The sequence below is a fragment of the Neophocaena asiaeorientalis genome, unplaced genomic scaffold (assembly GCF_003031525.2).
Source record: "Neophocaena asiaeorientalis asiaeorientalis breed wild unplaced genomic scaffold, Neophocaena_asiaeorientalis_V1.1 scaffold299, whole genome shotgun sequence".
Lineage (NCBI taxonomy): Eukaryota > Metazoa > Chordata > Mammalia > Artiodactyla > Phocoenidae > Neophocaena > Neophocaena asiaeorientalis.
Genome location: NW_020172626.1, coordinates 2,142,793 through 2,160,082, shown reverse-complemented (window position 1 = coordinate 2,160,082; position 17,290 = coordinate 2,142,793). Strand labels below are relative to the sequence as shown.

Genomic DNA, 17,290 nt, shown 5'->3' with positions numbered 1-17,290 from the left:
AAATTTGTTGGGTAGACACCTCATAATTCACACTGAAATGTAGCCTTATGTGTCTTATATTAGTTTGTACAAATAGAAGTAAGGTAGCAAGTCGTCTTCTCGATTTACCATGCAATTTAATGGAGAGATGTTATTAATGAGTATTATTTGTATATTGGTTGTAAAAAATCACATCCACTCTAATGAGTCTAACAGGATTCTGCATTTTTTATTCATATTTGTTTGTTTCTTTATATTGCAGATTTCTCTTGGATTTGGCTACAACTTTGTAGATCTTCTGCACTGTGTACAGGCACAGGTGAGTTTAAAAGTAAGTTTTTCTGTTGGTATATTTTGATTTTTGAGTAAAATCAAACATTTTAAATTATACTATTTATAGTTTAGCAAAATAATACGTAAGTAAAATGAATATAAATTTTAAAAGTGTTGTGTATTTGTCTACATTTGTTTTATTATGAAAACTCACTATGAATGTGTTGGAAATGGTATTTGGAGGTAAAATGACCATATCTGTTTATCAGTGTTTACTGTGTGTATTTGGGAAGAGTTTACATTTACCCATTGGATGAGGTGAATTATCATTTCATAGCCTAGCAAAATGTTTGCATTTATTTTTATATGTAAATAAAAAATTGCTTGCTATAGATTTTGGCATCAAATTTCAGTCTTATGTGGGTAGATTTAATGAGCAGGCTTTTCTGGTCCAACCAGTCTGAAATAGCTTCTCAATCACTCCTTATCACACAACCCTGATTTATTTTTATCATAATGTTTATGATCATGTGATGTATTCTTATTTTTAGTTTCCCCTACTAGAATATAAGCTCCATGAACATTGGGGCCATTTTTCTCTTGTTGAAAACAGTATCCATAGCCCTTAGGATAGTGTTTATTGTATGGGAAAGACTGAATAAGCGTTTGTTACCGTAATTATTGGGTAATACATATTAAGAATTTATTTATATTCAGAGTAATTGAACTCTGCATCTGTAAATACAAAATAGAAATAGCTCCTTATACTTATTTCTAAATATGAATTTATATCAGATACTTTGAGTATATCGCTCATAAATGTTCAGAGAAATTACCTGTGTTACATATTTTATGTACTCAAGTATGATTAATCAGGGTAGAATTCAGAGGATAATGCTTCCAATTCTGTATTTATTTTGTCACTACCGTAGTAGGTTCTTAGGATCAAGTGACGGGTAAACCTGAAGGAAGTGTGGGAGCTTCTCACCTCCTTACTCCGTCATGCTACCATTTGGAAATGTTTTGTGTTATCTTTATGGAGAGCAAAGTATCAACATATTTGACATTAGTTGTCCAGTTTTAATCTCTGAAAGCCAAATAAGCTAAAAATTTCCCACTACCTGTCACTTCATACAAAATGTAATTTACTTAGGTTATTTTATTTTTGTAGATTGGGGGGAATTTTGGGTCATTTTTCTGCCCTCTGTATTGATGTTTGAATTCATTATCGAAGGAACCACCCATTTCCTTTTGTCTTTGGCAGTTTTCTTTAAGTGTTCCGGGATGTTAGTCGCTACTCTTGGGTTCATGTCTTTTGTTTTTCGTATGTGTTGTTTTTTGATCTGTTTCACCTTCTTCAGGCATTGGTTTCTCCTTCCGCCATCATGGTTTTTCATTTATAAAAAGAACTAAGTCTGAACTTCAGGCTTTTTTTTTTTTTTTTTTAAGTAAAATTTTAGGAATTACACAGCCATTTCTTATTCACATCTAATTTACAAGTGCAATTTGCAGAGACTCCTTCGATAACACTAATAACAGCAGCTACTACTTATTGCTCCTGCTTATATAATAAGCCAGGCATTATATAAGTGCTTTTCATTATCTTCAGAATAACAGATAAGGAAATTGAAGCTGAGAGAGGTTAAGTGACTTTCCCAAGGTCATATCAAGTAAGTGGCAGTTTGCCACTCTGAAGACTTTGATCTTAACCCCTGAGCTCCATTTTCTGCCTAAATAGCCCTGCATACGAGCATATTTGTGGCAATAAATGTAGTATAGGAAAATCATATTCATATTTGAGGACTTAAAAATTAATTTTAAAATCAAATATTATTTTGCTTATATTTCATTAGTAGGTCTTAACTTCTAACCTTTATTTCAAACTGAAACATGATGACTCATTTGAAACTTAATGATGACCTAAGCAATTTAAAGTTCTACCTTGGCACTTTAATTTCATACTCACTTTTTGGGGGCAGGTACATGGCAGACAACCATTTGGATTCCTTTTTTTGTTATAAACATGGTATGCTATGAATCAGCATTCCTTCTCCCTTGCAATATTAGAAACTTCAGGTTATGAGTGGCATCTGTGGTTTGTTGGATGAATCACTTTTCCTGCAGAGAACAGGTTGTGTGAAATATTGTGACTATAGAATTACTTAGAACCCTTATCTTGGAAGGTGTAATAATTTATGTCTCTGGGAAATATTTTAATTATTTAAGAAACAAAGTGACATAGCTTTGAGGTAAAGCAGGGTTGGTTCAAATATAATTTCAGCTTTCCTTGTTTAGTTTATTTTCAAGGCTGAGTAGGAGATGTTATATAGAAATATTTTGAATCTTAAATACACAATATTGTGGACAAAATGTTCTTGAAGGCAGTGTTGTTGAATATAGCTTAAAATTTTGATTTGAAAACATGATTAAGTATGCTTCGTCACACTGTCCTAGGGATTCTGTCTGTGAGTGTAAATGCAAATTCCAGGTTTGAGTACAGGGAAATGAAATTCTGTAGTTTGAATTTAAAAAGACAAAATTTATTTAACAGGCTGAACTGTGCTTCCTAATCTACAGCTATATCAGTGTTTCCATTGCAGTCTCACATTTTAAGCATTTTTAAAGTTGGCCAATAAAATTTTGTCAGAATTGATAGTCAAAACAGGAGCAAGTGTTTGATAAATCTATTTGACAGTATAGCCTTGAAATGTAATTTTCCCTTTGCCATGGAAACCTGAACTCACTATGGATTCATATATATTTTGGATTTATTTATAAGTACATTTTCTCTATGTTAGAGATATCTGGGGTGAGAGGACAGGGTGACATGGGTGAGTGAAGAATTGTACACACATACTAGGTAGAGCTCAACTCTTCAGTACTAACATGTAGAGAGAGTTCTCCAAAGTACAATAAAGCATCGTATACTTCTTGTGATACTAATACATTTTGTTGTTAAATACTAAACATTATATTAAACGTATCAAGACATAAAAGAAATTATGTCCGTATTGGATATGGCATGATTGAAAGTACATTTCAAATGAATATTTGTTGGATTTTGAATTCCCTCTTTGTTCATAGATGTGAGAAGATTTGTGATTAGGTGTCTGATTTAACTGAGAGTGTATAAATTCCCATGAAGATGGGCAGCTTGATTTGAGTTACAAATCTGAGATTTTGAGCAGTGTCCCCTGAAAATCAGTATTATTCTAAACAAAATTTAGTAGATTTAACTATATCTCTTTTGCTTTAGGCAGAAATCTGCCAGCATTTAGCTGTGTTGCTATTTTTGTGCTATTTCCTTCAGATGTCAGCATGGTAGGCACTGTGATTTGGAAAATAAATATTTTGACAGTTGACAAAATGCCCTCAGTCATTTAGCTATTCAGACGAGGATCCTAATCCTAGCCCCACTGGATGGAACCCTCTGCTCCTTGTATGTAGAATGGACTGCTGAACTCAGGACAAAATAGGCTTACTGGTGGGTTGAAATTATCTTCCAGTGGGTGTTATTAATACAAAGCCACAGTTGGAAACTGTATGACAGGCCAGTTTTTAAAGCATTTTTACTCTTCCATTTTCCTCTTTTTATGCACACATTCATGTAAACACATTGGCTTAGTTTTCCCCATAAAACTACATTCATTCAGCACCATTAACTCTCCTTTCTCTCTTCCCTCTTTCCCTTTACCCATCCTCCTTCCTTTTGACTCTCTGTTCTTTCAGAATATTAATTATTTATCTCGTATTAGTCTGTTCTGAGTGCTATGGGAAATATAAAGAATAACTACCAAAGATTGTTAAACTGGAAAAGGAGTATCTGTGCCAATTTAACACCATATTTCCTTGCTCGTTCTTTTTACGTTGAATTTTGGCTTTCTGATTTTTCTCTGAAAGAAAAACTGAGCCTTGTTTTCTGAATTATATGTCTGTTTCTACTAAAAGCCTTAATCTATCCATGGGAGTAGAGGTCAAGGCAACAGCAAAAGCAACAAAAGCCGTCCCTCCTAAGCAAATGTTTTGTTTGCATGGCGTTACCTGCGCTTCCAAAGTGTGCTCCTGGGCAGGTACACACCTCGTGAGATAGGTGTGTTGTGCCAGGTGAGGTTGAGACAGTCCCAGAATCCAGGCAGTCTCCACGTAGAACAGCGGCATTGCGATTTCCATAGGCACAGCCAGGCCAAGTGATGTAAGCGTAGTGCGTTGCTGAAAGATCTACCAGAAATACGGCAGAACCTGGTTTCTTTGGCTCATCCAAATGCTAGAATTGCAAGATTTAGAATTACAGCAATTTTCAAGCATCATCTTTTTAGATAATTCATAAGGATGTTTCTTGGATCGTAAATTGGGATTCAGTGTAGAGAGATTTCACTGTGAGAGCACTGTGTTTTTTTAATTGAAAAATTCTAAGTGTGACTCCTATCAGTATCGCTGGTATTCTTTGGAAATAATTATAATTAAGAGTATTGCCAGTCTGTACCTTGTGTAGATCTTTCGAGTTAGCGTGTCTTAGAGGAAGTGGCACTGGAGCCAGAATCTTCTGAGAAACAAGTGGACTCTGGTTTCTCAGTTGTGCTCTTCTGTGCTGTAGTACAGGTGTGTGCGTGCCCAGGAGTGGGGAGAAGGGGCTGCAGATTGTTAATAAAACGTACATTCTCCTGCCTTGTTTTTTATTGTTGTTATTGCTTTTAGATTTCATTTCAAACTTGTATATTCTACTTACCTGGATAGTAGAGTTGTTAGCTTTAGGGAGAAGGTCTGTGATAAGCAGAATTTCATATTTGTGCCACCATAGTAACAAATACATGGCATTTGATTTGGGGTCAGTTATTAGGTGTTTTAGCTATGCCCTTCATTTTCATTTTGGAAGAAAGTGACAGATACATGTTATTTTCTAGACAGGTGTTGAATTTGAGTCAGCTGACCTTGCCAGAATTTCCTTTAAAGAGAAAAGAGCGAATAAAATCAGGCTGCTTTCATTAAACACCTCATAGTTTATTTTTGAAGCACAGATCATTTATGTCATTCTCCACTGTTCATAACATCTAGATGTAAGAGATAAATTAAACATTTATAAAATTATCCATATCTATAAAATTAATTACATTTCCTCCCTCCCTCCCTTTTTTTTTCTTTTTTTCTGTGATTCTTTGCCATTAAGATATAGAGATTTCCACTGAAGACTTCTCTTGCTAGCTTGAGACTCAGAAAAACAAGACATAACCAGAGAATTTAACAGTAAATGTTGCAACTTGTGATTTTAACCTAATTCATGCATTAGGTTGTCTAAGCCTTGTTTTGTTACTTCTTGAATGATTCATGGGTGTCTACAATGAGTGGAAATATATTTTTTGTTCTAGTCACAGCTACACTTCTGCCTTCCCATCCAAAAAGTTCCAAGGGAGAGGAAGAACTATGTAGCATTTAATAATGGCTAAATAGGAATTTAACCATATACTAGAGATGTATGTATTCCAGTTTTGGAGGATCTCTTAAGTGCATGTCTCCATGCAAGGTTGAGATTGTGGTGCCATAGTCTGTAGACTTGTTTGCCTTCACCACTTTTGGAAGTATTCAAAAATATTGAATTAATTTAGAATTGATTAATTTGAAGACTTTGCTTTCTTTAAACCACAGTTTTGACCTTTCTGGTGCCAGTTACATGAATTTCATAAGCAGAAATCATACATTTAAAATTTTGTGGTCTCCACCTAGAGGACCGGAAGTCTGTTAGCTGTCAGTGTCACAGAATTGGAGCCCAGTTTTTACTGTACCTCCTTGAGAAGAGAAAAGGACTGAAAAAGCAGGAGTGTGATGAGCTGGGGTAAACTTCAGCAGACAGATGAGTGCGAGAGCTTATAAAAGACCTGCCAGTGCCTTATATGAATACTGAGACTTTGAAGTCTTTACCTAAACTATAAGAGAATGCCTTTGAAGAAACAACTGTGTCATAATTATTGAATTGGTAGCTTAAGTTAGAAGAGAGAAAGCCGGGGCCGGAGGAAACAGTTTATTTCGCAGTTTCTTTCAGTTCTTTGTCACTAAGAAGACGATTTGATCTAGATTTCTAATTCTGCCTTTGATGTGGCGGTTTTATTACAGTCCAGAAAATGAACTGTTTCCTAGGTTATAAGATAGAGTGTGAAAATAGAAGATAGTTTTGAACTAATGTATTTTGAAAACTATTTGGTGGTTACTCATGCTCTTATATTTGAATGGAATGGAAATGGAAAATTCCTTTGACTTACAACATCTGCTAGACAAATTAGGTTGGTTGTATGAGTTTTATTTATATACAATAGTAGACTTTGCTTTATTAACCCAGTGGAATCTTGGTTTTCGATTTTCTTTGAAGCTAGATGCTTTGGAACATTAACATTTTTCTCTAATGTAGAAGTTAGATGTTTGTTGTTGATGCTGCTTCAAAATACTCCCAGCGTTTCATAAAATCTTTATGGTCTAACAGGTAAGTTATTACTTCTTTGAACTCGTTCGCTGACATATTTATATTATACGTCAAGATCTGGTTCAAACTTTCTCTTTAAAGTGTCTTTTGAAAACATAAAATCTTAGCCTTTGTAACATACTGTTTTTTTTTTTTTTTTTTTTTTTTTTTTGCGGTACGTGGGCCTCTCACTGTGTGGCCTCTCCCGTTGAGGAGCACAGGCTCCGGATGTGCAGGCTCAGTGGCCATGGCTCACGGGCCCAGCTGCTCCGCAGCATGTGGGATCTTCCCGGACCAGGGCACGAACCCGTGTCCCCTGCATCGGCAGGCAGACTCTCAACCACTGCGCCACCAGGGAAGCCCAGTGCTGTTATCTTTTAAATGTATTTTGATTTTAGCATATCCTAAATGCCAGTACCTATTGCTTTACACCATAATGTGTGCTCACTATATTTATCTGTTTCCCATCTTTTAATTTTTTTCCTCCGAAACCTTTCACAGCACAGTGGCTGTCATCAAAGCCGTTCAGCCCCAGAGCCAAATGCTGCCTGCAGTGCTAGCAGCAGTCCCCACGGATATTCGAGGTGGCCGTCCTCGAGTCCTGAGGGACCCAGGAATGCCACACCAAGGAGCTTACTTACTTCTTGACCGTTCCTGACCCTAGGGATAGAAAATAGGAGGCATTTACGTATTACCTGTTTATTCCCATAAATTTGATATCTTTGGCTTATGGTATTTCTACTTCAGTGTTTTTTTATTGTCATCATTACTTTTCCTGAGGTCTCTGTTGATTAAGGGTCCTGTTTCCTACTAAATTTCAAGGGCTGATTATGAAAATAACATACCTGATCATTTGTTTATATACTACAATGAGGTTTCATGAGGTGAAGTTTTCACAGTGTTTTGAAGTAGTGATAAATGTAGGTTACCTTGAGGGGTAGAGAGAAAAGGAAAAACAAACATTTACTATTACTTTTGGCAAGACATGGTTCTTGGCCTTTACATGTTTTGTATCCATTTAAACTCTGGATAAATTCTTTGTGTCAGGAATTGAAGTATGTTTTGATCATGTCTAAATTCTCTTTGATTGAAGTCAAGACTAAACCACTTTTTATTTTCAAAGCATTTAAATTTTATATTCTGGGCCATAATGTCTGTAGTGAAACAGAATTTTGTGTCTTTCAACTCATCTGCTTTTAATTGAATCTTGTAACAATTGCAAAGACATTTTGTGCCACCTTCTATATTAGTTGAGGAAAATGATTCTTATCTCAGAAAAGGAAACTTAATTAACTGGTCCCATCAGATACTACAAAATGAATTTTGTCAGAAGTGCTCAAAAGATGAGAATCAGGAATATGAAGGAAATTGAGTTAGACTCATCCTACGTCATTAATATTTTTTCATTATATAGAGCAACATGTTATTGTTTCATTTTTTTTTTCATTTTTTGTTCATAGAACATTTTTAACGTTACTGCTGCCCATATATGGGCATGTAGCTTTTCTGTGTCAGTGTGTCATTAGATATATAAATTTGTTTTATTTAAAGGAACATTACTATATTACCAAAGACTGATAATTACGAGGGGACCCCAAGCAGGTAGAAAGTAGGACATGAACACAAATTAAGGCTTAAATGTTTTAGTCATCTATTTAATTGAATGTACAGTTTACTTATATTTGATTAAATGTCATAGTTATAGGCCAGTCAGCAATGTGGGTTTCAGTACAGAGACATAAATGTGGAACCAAGTATTATCAACACAGATCCTGTTTTAATCCTAGTACTAATGTAATAGAAAGTTCTTGGAACTGAAAGATCATTTATAATTGCTAGTGTACATATTGTTCTTATCATGAGCCAGGTAGTGTTCTAAGCTCTTCCCATAATGATCCACATAACCCTCAGATGAAGCCTAGTAAGTAGCTGCTGTTATGATCTCGCTTTAGAGATGGGGAAAGAAGCCACTGAGAAGTCCAGTGACTTACCCAGTGATGTGCACCTAGTTTAACTAGTTAGAGGCAGAATTGGAAATCAAACCCAGTCTGTCATTGGTAGTCTTTTGCCTGTGAACGTTTGTTCTCTTAAAAAATAAAGAAGAAATAAACGGACCATCCAAACAAAACAAAGAAATAGTAATTTCAAAATAAAGTTTCGAGCTAACCTTCTGAGTATGGGAAAGAATATGACAGGGCTTAGCGTTGTACGTGCTGTCCCCTTGCTCCCACTGGGGGTCTGCGGCCCACAAAGTTGCTAAATTGTATACTATATCAGAAATGATTATCTGACATTAATTAATAAAGGGAAATGCAGGTCACAGAAATAACGTTAAGCTGGCTTCAAATGAGGTTACACAGATAATTCATTCAGTGGGATTTGGATTTAGATGTTTTATTAACATGGGTTATTCTGTTTTAATGGATGGGGAAAGGGCTACCTCACTTACTTTTTCATGTTCTTCTCTTTAAAAATAACCTTAGGGCTTCCCTGGTGGCGCAGTGGTTGAGAGTCCGCCTGCCGATGCAGGGGACGCGGGTTCGTGCCCCGGTCCTGGAGGATCCCACATGCCGCGGAGCGGCTGGGCCCGTGAGCCATGGCCGCTGAGCCTGTGCGTCCAGAGCCTGTGCTCCACAACGGGAGAGGCCACAACAGTGAGAGGCCCGCGTACCACAAAAAAAAAAAGGAATTTCCTGGACTTCCCATATTAAGAAATCCTATGACCTTTTCACACAAAGAGATGTTCCATTCAAAACCAAATTTCGGTTGTTATTTAGAAAAAATTATATTTCTAAGAGTGACTAGAGAATTCTTTCAATTACTTTACAAAAAGCGTAATTTATATTGAAGAACACTTTCTATTTCATGTTGACTGTATTATATTTTAGATAATCATGATCTGAATGAACAGATGTGGCATTTGCATTTTATAAAATGTCTAAAAATTAGGCTACCCTCCCTTTCAGATTTCTCCCAGTTTTTTTTACACAGGTTCCCAGTAGGATCCGTGTTTAGTGTTTTTAGGTGCTTATGAGTTTTTGTGATATAATTAACAGTATTCACGATGAACACAGAAAGAAGTTTTAATTACTCACCACCTCAAATTTACTTTATTCGCAGCTGCCAGTTTCCTTTTTCTCTTTTCAAGCTGTTTTTTAAGCAAATACAAAATAATTTAATTAATACTGTGACATATGGTTTCAGTGTTTTAATAATTCATGCTGTTTCTTAAAGCACTGATTAAATCTACCCTTAAAATTTTTATTCTGAGTCTTTATTTGTATTCGTAACTCATGGTTGTTAGTAGTCTCTTAAAATTTTTTCTTTCATATACCCTCTAGTAACGACTTGACCACATCTTTTAAAAATAAAATGTAGAAATATTTTTATAAATCAGAATATAAAGGAGTTTTAAGAAGGAATCTTTTCTTGCATATCTACATTAATATATATATTAATATACCTTATACCTTAATATATATATTATTTCATCAAATTCTTACTACCGTCGACTTGGTGAGAGAAATTATCTGCATTTTATCCGTGAAATCACTGAGGCTCATGGAGATTACTCAGTGCCATATAGGGAGGCAGGTAGCTCCAGACCTTGAAGCTGGGACTTTATATTCCCCACTCTGTCCTCTTTCACATATACCGTAGCCACCTCTAGTGGTGCGAATGGAAATTCCTGATTAAGTGAAGCTCTGGTTCGTTTTTACGCCCTGGCTGACCGACGGTCTTTTCCAGTTCGGTCTGTAATCGTTTTGGAGCACAGAGTTTCTGTGCACAGAGTAAAGTAGGAATGTTTCAGGTGTGCAGAAGCGATATATTTGGTCCTTGTTCCACCCACATCTTTTATTTTGGAAGAGAAGTGGAAAGCAAACATTAAGTTACATAAATGGGATTACAAAGCAATGTAACAACAAATGTAAAATAAGGTATTGTAGCAGGTGCACAATGTGGGAAGGTAGGGGACACTGGGCCCGTCGCTGTCCCTCTCTTGGTACTCTTGACCTTGTGGTTATCTTGCTGTGACATTTACAACCCTCCTGTGTATTCTAGATCATTACAACAGGAGTCGCTAGAAATGAAACAGATACAGGATATCTTTTGTTGATGGGACTCAATTGCCACAAAGACAGAAAAATAACTGCTCGTTACAGTCTTAGCTGAAAGTGTCCTGAGAATGCAGTGGCTACCACGTTCCAGGCCTAACCCAACTAGATTGTAAATTTCCCTGCTCTAGATGATTGGGAGGAAGCCATAACACTTGGGTTTATACAAAGTACTGAGTAAATTCTTAGACTTTAATTTATCTATGAGAGTTTAATAAATTATATCTGATATATCATCTAACTGAAGAATACCTCTTGTTGAAGAGGTATAAAAAATGCTTAATGGTTAATGCTTTAATATAAGGATATTATGTCCTTTTTACAAGTAGTCAGTTGCAGGTACCTTGGCCAGAGAGAACAGAGAAGGTCCAGAGTTACAGAAGTAAAGCCTACCTTGAGGGTTCTTTATTCTTTTTTTTTTTTTTTTTTTGCGGTACACGGGCCTCTCACTGTTGTGGCCTCTCCTGCTGCGGAGCACAGGCTCCGGACAGGCAGGCTCAGCGGCCATGGCTCACGGGCCCAGCCGCTCTGCGGCATGTGGGATCTTCCTGGACCGGAGCACGAACCCACGTCCCCTGCATCCGCGGGTGGACTCTCAACCACTGCACCACCAGGGAAGCCTGCCCTTTATTCTTAATACCAACTTGAGTCTTCTGTGTTCTTCTGTTCAGATTCCACCTGCTTACCTCCCTAAGACATCTGTTCTTTTGCTACTGTGCGGTTTTGTTGTATTGAGATTATTCACATAAAGCGCTTAGAGCAATGCCTAGCATTTAGAACATTGTTTTTAAAAGTTAGCTTTGATCCTCCTCCTTTCCCTCCCTCCCCTCATCGTCTGCTTCTATTCCTCATCTCTCTGATTCCTGTTCCTAGTCTAGGTTGAGTTACATTTCTGAAAATTTCAGATCAGCATCTCAATAGCAGTTCCCAGCTGAGCTCTACCTATTGTCCAGGCCGTAGACTCTACCCTCGCTAATCTTTTTTTCCCTGCTGGTGTTTCTTGTCTATTTTAAGCCTTAAAAGTCTTAACTCATACTGCCATAGGGTAGAGGCAAGGCTTCTTTCCTGAGTAACAGCCCAATAATCAGTTGAAATCATCTTTAATAGCACACACATATACACACACACATTCATACATACATACAATCACTTAGGAAACGATACGCACAAGTTAACCACAAATGATCTGATCAGGCATTTGGTAACAGACAAAATGGAGATGGGATAGGGTGGCCCAGGGAGTAGAGGTCCCTTCCCATTATGTTCTTTCCTTTCCAGCCTTCTAAGAAGAAATAAATATGATGAGGGCCAGAAACCTTTAAAAAATCATGCGTCAACACCTGAAAAATCTATTTCCTAGGATTTCTCCCTCTTGAAAATCATTTGAGTATTTCTACTAAATTTACTTTTCATATATGTTTCCTTTGTGATTACTTTTTCACCTACTCTGCTTACATCCTATCAAGCCTCCTCTAGGGGGAGAAGAAAGAAAAGAAAGAGAAAGAGGAGGACATTTATTCTTAAAATTTGCTCCCAACTAGGGCTTTGCACACATTGTCAGTTGGGAGCACAGTCTAGAGATTCTGAGGATGAAAGCACAAAAAGAGGTTTGAACAGTGAATAAGCATGTCACCTTTAGACTCTAGCAAATAATCATTTGCTCAGCCTCTCATCACATTTTTCAGCCTCTCATCACATTTCTGGCGTACATTACCATTGTCAAGAGGTGTTGCCATTGTTGGCAGTCACCTACTAAGGAGATGGAGAGAGTGATTTTTTTTTTTAAAAGCGGGGGCTGTCGGTCACTCATTTATTCCAGGGGAGTACTTTTTGAACATTCATATTTCTAAATTTATTAGAGTAGGCTTGGGAGAAAGAGAAAGAAAAATCACTCAAAATATCACCAAATTAAACGAATATTATGCTTTGACATAATATCAGGAAATGTCATTTTAGCAGTGTTGTCTTTAATTTTAAATGTTTGCCAGGTAGACCACATAAAGACTTTTTGGGCTGCATTGGGTCTTCATTGCTGCACACAGGCTTTCTCTAGTTGCTGCAAACACGGGCTACTCTTCGTTGCAGTGCATGGGCTTCTCACTTCACTGGCTTCTTTTGTTGTGGAGTACGGGCTGTAGGCACGTGGGCTCAGTAGTTGTGGCTCGCGGGCTCTAGAGCTCAGGCTCAGTAGTTGTGGCGCACGGGCTTAGTTGCTCCACGGCATGTGGTATCTTCCCGGACCAGGGCTCGAACCCGTGTCCACTGCATTGGCAGGTAGATTCTTAACCACTGTGCTATCAGGGAAGTCCCCACATAAAGACTTCTAATGCTTTTTTTTTTTTTTTTTTTAACTGATTGCTCTAGCAGTTGCTATAGCAGATAAAAAGTTAAGCCTCAGTCCTCAGATCTGTGTGGCTTACATTAGAAAAGGCACAAGTAAAACCAACATGCCCAGGAGCCTGCGGGCAGCTCCCAGGGGTGGTCCCAGCCTGGTGGCTGTGAGACCTTGGGCATGTTGTTTCTTTTTCCTGGACTCAGTATGTCAGAATCTGGAAGATTACAAAGAGAAATCCATTGTGACCCTGCAGTTAATAAAAAAAAAAACAAAAACAAAAACCGTGATGACCATTTAAAATGCACGTCATTTGGGTGTTACCGATGCTTTGGGGTAGAGGAAAAGAGATGCAGTAGTTTGAGTGGCGTATCCCTGAAACAACAACTCTGATATTTGGCAAAAATTCCCCAGTAGTTTTCTGAATTTTGCCTAGAACATCTCTGGAAGCCTTTTCTCAATTTCATGGATGATCTAGGTTAGTAAGTTAACAGTTGGCATTGAGACACAGAACGTGTTCACTAGAGGAGGAACTAGTTGATCTGGAGTTGAGTCTGCGTGAATCTGCGTGCTGGAGGGTAGGCTCTGCCTGTCGCCACTCTTATTCTCAGTGCCCAGCCCTGCTAGTGGGGCCTTCTGGAGTGAAAATGAAAATCCAGTTTCAAGTGAACAAACACAGTGTACACACACAAAGTGAGTACATGAGTATTTTAGAAAACTGGGACCCTGGGATCACTCTGGATAGCACTGCACATCAGAAGTGGATCCTATCACTTGGGTTCAATATTATACCAGACTCAGCACTAGCCAACTGACACTGTCATTACTGATTTTGAAAGAATCGTGGGATTTATGCGAGGGAGATTTTACAATTGGGAAAAAAGAAATCCAGTGACCTGCCTAATTTCATAGTAATTACTTAGTAGTAAAGATGGGATCCTTTGGAGAGTTATCCTGTTGCCTATCTAGCCCCCCCTTTTTTTTTGTTTGTTTGTTTGTTTGTTTTGCGGTACGCGGGCCTCTCACTGTCGTGGCCTCTCCCGTTGCGGAGCACAGGCTCCGGACGCGCAGGCTCAGCAGCCATGGCTCACGGGCCCAGCTGCTCCGCGGCATGTGGGATCATCCCGGACCGGGGTATGAAGCTGTGTCCCCCGCATCAGCAGGCGGACTCTCAACCACTGCGCCACCAGGGAAGCCCTTTATTAATCTTTTTTTTTTTTTGTTTTTTTGTTTTTGTTGTGGTACGCGGGCCTCTCCCTGTCGTGGCCTCTCCCGTTGCGGAGCACAGGCTCCGGACGCGCAGGCTCAGCAGCCATGGCTCACCGGCCCAGCCGCTCCGCGGCATGTGGGATCATCCCGGACCGGGGTATGAAGCTGCGTCCCCCGCATCAGCAGGCGGACTCTCAACCACTGCGCCACCAGGGAAGCCCTTTATTAATCTTTATAATCAATCCATATGCACCTAGTTGGATATCATGAACTCACATTAACATGAACCCCATGCTGAGATGCTGAATTAAATAATAATATTACTCCTTTACATTCCTGCTAAATAGACTCTCCTAAAAGGAAATTAGAAAATAACACGTGCACGTACACACTTAATAATTTGTTTGGGTCCATGGACCTTCTGTATTACCTCCCACCCCTTATAAAGCTTCATTATTTTGTATTGGTATCAAATATTCAGAATGATGGTCCTAAGGACTGTAAGATCTTAAATCGTAGAGAAAGGTAAAATTATCTTTTGATTGTTATATTTATTAAAATAGGAGATTATCGTCGTACATTTTTAGAAGGGCTTCAAATAATAAATAATGAACCAAGTTTGGTGGTGGTAGGGGGGTAGCATTTGTCATCTCACGAGCATCCTAATAGTGGTTTTATTGTATACTCTCCATCTCGCAGACGTGAAAGCCTGAAATTCTGAAGCTTAATGCTTTTTCTAAACAGATACTGTAAGTAGCTATGAACACACCTGCCGTGTGGTATTAAGCAGGACTCTGGGGCTGCATCTCTCTTTGCTGGGAGGCCGCTGATTTCTGTTCAGTGTTGTTCCTTTGGCCGCTACCATCCAAGAAAATTCAGTGCGATGATGAATTTCCTAGTTTAGGGGCTTTTCTGGGAATACTCCCTAGCCAATTGCAGTTCCCTTACCTTTTCCCCTGATCTCCTGGAAGCCACATGCATGTTTTCTCTATTACAGGCTATGCTCCATGAATGGGAGAGGGATTTAAGTCACTACCACTACAGAAGCATCTTTCATACCTGGCATTTCTAATATGTTTTTTCCTAAAATGTAATGACTGACCTCATGGTGCTTAGTGAGCATCTTCCTCAGAAGCTTCTGTAGCCAGGCTGGCTGACACACGTGCCGCTCCTCGTCACCCTCACTCCCGCTGCACATAGCTGTATCTGGTGCGACGTCCTTTCCACACAGCCCACACTGGCCTCCCATTTTTGATATTTCACATGCAGTGGGAAGTCACCAACAATGTAATGCAAAGCCACTTTTTAGGAGAAAGGGCCCCGTAGTAAGGCATAGGATGGATTCCTGTGAGGAAAAACTAAAACTGGTCAGGAAAAGCTCCAGGCCTGTACAGTGGGGATGCCTGTGCTCACGTCCAGTTTTCCGGTTTTCCTCCGTCATATTGTTCTTTCTGCTGTACTCTTTCAGTCACTGAGGACACAGATAATGTCTTAATTTCCATATCTCGCCCTGTCCTCAAGAAAAGAAATCTAGCTTAGATGAATACCCAGTTTTGTTTCATGAACACCTTGTGAACTGGCTCTGCCCTTCTTAATTCATCCACAGGGAAGTAATTGGTGGACTGTGTTTAAAATTCAATATTCCTGCATCTTACATGAAGTTGGGAAGAATTCTATATAACCAAACCTGATCTTTAATTTCACCAGATTGATTCCCTGGAAAACAAATGAATTTTGATTTACCCGTGGTTGTGTAGGTAAAAAAAAAAGTGTCTGAGACTTTAAGTAACATGGATTCCTGCAGAATCATGGTCTGCTCTCAGTTGGTCTAGTTCTGGTGCTGGCTTTTATCATTCTGAAAGCTTCAGGTCTCCCAGTTTCCAGGGGCTTAGGATTCTGCCCTGGCTCTGGCAACCTTCTTGCATTGTTTCACCCACCAAAGGAAGCAGTCGGAGTCCAGCTCTGTTATCAGAAGTCATGCCTTCCACTAGCGTATCCCTAAGAATAGGGCATATTCTTTGCCTGAGCTTATAAATGTTTAGTGTATATAGTGTAAAATGGCACCAACAACGAAAAATAGTCATTTATTTTGATGCCTAATTATAGGCTAACACAGGTAGATGTTCCTGATGTGCAGCCCTGGACTCTTCTGGCTGCCAGAAAAAAACCTCAAACCAGTGTGAGCCATACTGGAATTTATTTCCCCACATGTCTGGGAAATCCAAGGCCACAACCAGCCCTGGGTGCATGTGGATGGACGATTTAAATGATGCCATCAGAAACTTCTCTCTTTCCTTTGTCTCTACTTTCTTCTGTGTTGGCTTCTTTTTTCAATTAGGACCTTATGTGATGGCAGAGAAGGCCGTCAGCAGCTCTGGCTTACATCACTTTAACAGCCAGTGTTCCCCTTTAAAGAGAGCATTTCTTTCCTGATAGTGCCAGCAAAAACCACAGGAATGACTCTCACTGGCGTAGCATGTACTACCCGCCTATTTATGGATCAGTCCTGCCAGGGGACTGGAGGTAGAGCAAGCATCTTCCCGAGTCCCTGGTCACACTAGAGTCTGTGTGGAAGTGATGGCAGTCCTATTGGGAACCATATGGCCTGCCAGTGGAGGGTTACTTGCCTCTACTGCAGAGAGATTAAGCCAGGATGCAGGTTTGTGTTTTTTTCACCAATATTTTTTCAAGCCCGGAGCCTTGAAAAGTCTTACCTCCTCACCGGAATTATTCAGGTATGCCAGTAAGTAGCATTCTCTCATCAAAACCACAAATACGCGTTGGGAATCCACTCTTTGCCATTCATTGTACTAGAACCACCAACTGAGAAAAGCACAAATTTTTCTCATTTTGCGCTTATATTATCATGGAGATGCTGGTTATAAACAGGTAGAGTGTAAACAGTTCTGTGGCTGAGGGAAGCACCAATGGGGG

The 17,290-nt window shown here is 38.9% G+C and overlaps 1 protein-coding gene across 2 annotated transcripts in view; it reads left to right on the top strand.

The window, feature by feature from the left end:
• Positions 1-237: 237 nt before the first annotated feature.
• NCOA2 (nuclear receptor coactivator 2) overlaps positions 238-17,290 on the top strand; it is a 169,406-nt gene continuing 152,353 nt past the window's right edge. For both annotated transcript variants that reach the window (XM_024739024.1, XM_024739019.1), the window contains exon 1: positions 238-298. The gene's annotated coding sequence lies outside the window, so the exon portion shown is untranslated. The remainder of the gene's footprint in view (positions 299-17,290) is intronic.